Here is a 3,407-nt window from a genome sequence, read left to right on the forward strand (position 1 = left end):
TTTCCTGAAAAGTTGTCATCGCAAAAATGACAGCTTTTCGGAATAGAGACTTTCTCCGGTAATTAGGTATAACACTATGCGAATTCTTAACCTAATTACCTCCAGTGAAATATTAGTTATGATGAATAGGCCCCTGTGAGACAATGAACTAGACATTTCAATTATTTGGACAATAAGTATTTTTCTGGTTCTATTCTGTTGCCACAGTTTTTTAAATTGATTTTTTTGGGGGTGGATATCCCTTTCTAATTGTGTTTTTTCCTTATCTGTTTTATTTAACATTCATACTTATTTCTGTTTTTATACTGTATGTCTATATAATTTATGTATATTTGGTTTTAAGTAATTTCTAATTGAGATATTAAATACATTAACAAGTGACTTTTAGTGCCCCCAGCTCTCTTTTATATCTTTGCACTAGTTATGTATGAGGACTGTGTGACTGTCATGTGTATACATTGTATGCAGGGCCGGATTATAGGCAGGGAGACAGGGGCGGTCGTCCTGGGGCACCCACACATAGGAGGCCCCCACACACTGTCCCCGGCCCCCGGCCACAATAGATGATCCTTATTTTTCTTCTTTTAATGGAGCCGCGGCCCACGATTAAGCCCCGCCCCTCTAGTAATTAGGCTCTGTTCTATTTTAAATGACCTGCAAATTGCTGCCTCTGAAACCAGGTAAGCAGTAATGTATGTGTGTGTGTATACATTTGTAATATATACATATCTATATATATATATATATATATATATATATATATATATCTATCTCCACACACACAAAACCAGCACATGGCAGCATTCCTTGCAAGAAAGGATGAGCCTGGTTCATTTCTTGCATGGATTGCTGCTGTATGCTGATATTATATATATATATCTATATATCTATACACACACACGGCAGGTATATATGTGTTTTGTCCACTCAAGCCCTGCACTCACACCTGTACTAAAAATTACTTTGGGGTGCTCTTCAAGATTTTGGAGGAGATCCTATGTATCCTTGACAGCACAGTACAAAAAAAACACTGGTCAAATTTTCGGTTCTATTTCAAACCTTTTTCAAGACTGGTTATGCAAGTCATCATAAACCCATATTGTATAGTTGTAGCCATTCAATGTGTGGATATTAAGCTTAGCTGGGCGCGACAGGTATAGTAGTTCATGCTGGCTCTCTCACAGCCCAACTGACATGAAGACTCAATCACGCTGTCTGCACCACAGCAGTTGACACCCGGTTGCAGCCCACACCCCCCTTGTGATGCCACTGGGAGAGAGAGAGGGTTCCAAAGGTAGGGAGCAGCATGGACAAAATCTTTTAGGCGGGAGTGGGATGAAGTAATCAGTTGGCATGAAAGGCGGCATGCATTTGTTGAACGAAGAGGGCAGGCAGGAGAGTGAAGGAAGATGAGGTCAGAGATGTAAATGGGAGAGGAGTTTGTGAGGGCTTTGTAAGCGAGTGTGAGAACCTTGAATTTGGTTCTGAAGGGGAGCCAGTGGAGGGCTTGCAGGAGATTGGAGGCAAATGTAGAGCATTTGGAGAGAAAGATGAGTCGAGCAGCAGCATTGAGGACAGACTGGAGAGGAGAGAAATGGGAGTTGGGGAGGCCAGATAGGAGGAGGTTACAGTAGTCCAATCTGGAGATGACCAGTGAGTGTATGAGGGTCTTAATTGTCTCCATTGTGAGAAAGGGTCTGATCATTTAAATATTTATGAGATTAAAAAGGCAGGACTACAAGAGGCACTGAATGTGTGGTTTGAAGGAGAGCGAGGAGTCAAAAATAACTCCAAGACAACATACTTGGTGGCTAGTGAGTGTTTTAGGGCATTGGTAGCATCCTGGGTGATAAAGGGTCTGATCCTGAAAATATTTTTGAGATGGAAACAGGACTGTGAGAGCTTCGAGATATGTGGTTTGAAAGAGAGGGAGGAGTCCAGGATAACTCCAAGACAGTGCACTTTGGGGCTAAAGGAGATAGTTGTGCCATCAATTGATAAAGAAATAGTGGGAAGTGAGGTTATGTGGGAGGGTGGGAAGATGATCATCTCAGTCTTAGACATATTAAGTTTAAGAAATAGCTGGGACATCCAGGAAGATATAGCAGAGAGACGGTTGGAGATTCAAGTGAGGAGAGAAGGATAGGAGGTCAGGGGAGGAAAGGTAGATCTGAGTATCATCAGCATAGAGATGATAATGGAGGTCAAAAGAGCTGATGAGTTCACCTAGAGAGGAAATATAGAGGGAGAATAGGAGTGGTCCAAAAACAGAACCTTGGGGAACAACTACTGTAAGAGGATGTGGGGGGAAGATAAGTCATGAGAGGAGACAGAAGGATCAGACAGAAAGATAGGAGGACAGCCAGCAGAGGGCAGTGTCATGTAGACAAAGGGAGTGAAGGATTTGCAGGGTGGTCCACAGTGTCAAAAGCGGCAGAGTAGTCAAGGAGAATGAGCAGAGAGTAGTGGCCTTTGGATTTGGCAGCAAGGAGGTCGTTTCTGACTTTTGTGAGGGCAGTTTTAGTGGAGTGGAGAGAAAGGAATCCAGACTGAAAAGGATCAAGGAGGGAGTGGAAGGAAAGAAAGGTGGTAAGGCGGTTGTAAACAATATGCTCAAGGAGTTTGGATGCAAAAGGGAGGAGAGAGATGGGTCAGTAATTGGCTACAGTGTTAGGATCAAGGGTAGATTTTTTAAGAATGGGGGAGACAAGGGCATGTTTGAATGCAGAAGGGACAGTGCCAGATGAGAGGGAGAGACTGAAGAGGTGAGCAAGATGGGAACAGGCACAAGGAGAGAGGTAGCAGAGGAGACGTGAAAGGATAGGGGGAAGGTGGAAGGGGTGGAGGACTGGATAAGGGCCATGACTAATGTACAGGGATTGGACTGCTGGTGACTGGGGTAAAGTTATTTTCTCTGATGAATACCCTTTCAGATTGTTTGCGGCTTCTGGGAAAACGTTTGTCCGGAGAAGGAAAGGTCAGCGCTACGGGACCATCAGTCCTGTGTCATGCCAACAGTAAAGCATCCTTAGACCTTTCTTGTGTTTGAGGATGCTTTTCTGCCAAGGGAGTGTGCTCCCTCACAATTTTGCCTAAGAACACAGCCATGAATAAAGAATGGTGCCAAAACATCCTCCAAGAGCAACTTCTCCCAACAATCCAGAAACAGTTTAGTGATGAACAATGCCTTTTCCAGCATGATGGAGCACATTGCCATATGAAAAAAAGTAATAACTAAGGCCCTCATTCAGAGCCGTACGCTCTGAGCATAGCGCACGCTCTGAATGAGGGCCGGCCTCCATGAAAATGGAGCGTCCTCCTGGACGCTCGTATAGCTGTGGGTGACCACCCACAGGCTATATGAGCGTGCAGTTTGATGGCCGCGATGGTCTTGACCATCGCGACCA

The sequence above is a fragment of the Taudactylus pleione genome, unplaced genomic scaffold (genome assembly GCF_031769625.1).
Source record: "Taudactylus pleione unplaced genomic scaffold, aTauple2 ptg000134l, whole genome shotgun sequence".
NCBI classification, from domain to species: domain Eukaryota; kingdom Metazoa; phylum Chordata; class Amphibia; order Anura; family Myobatrachidae; genus Taudactylus; species Taudactylus pleione.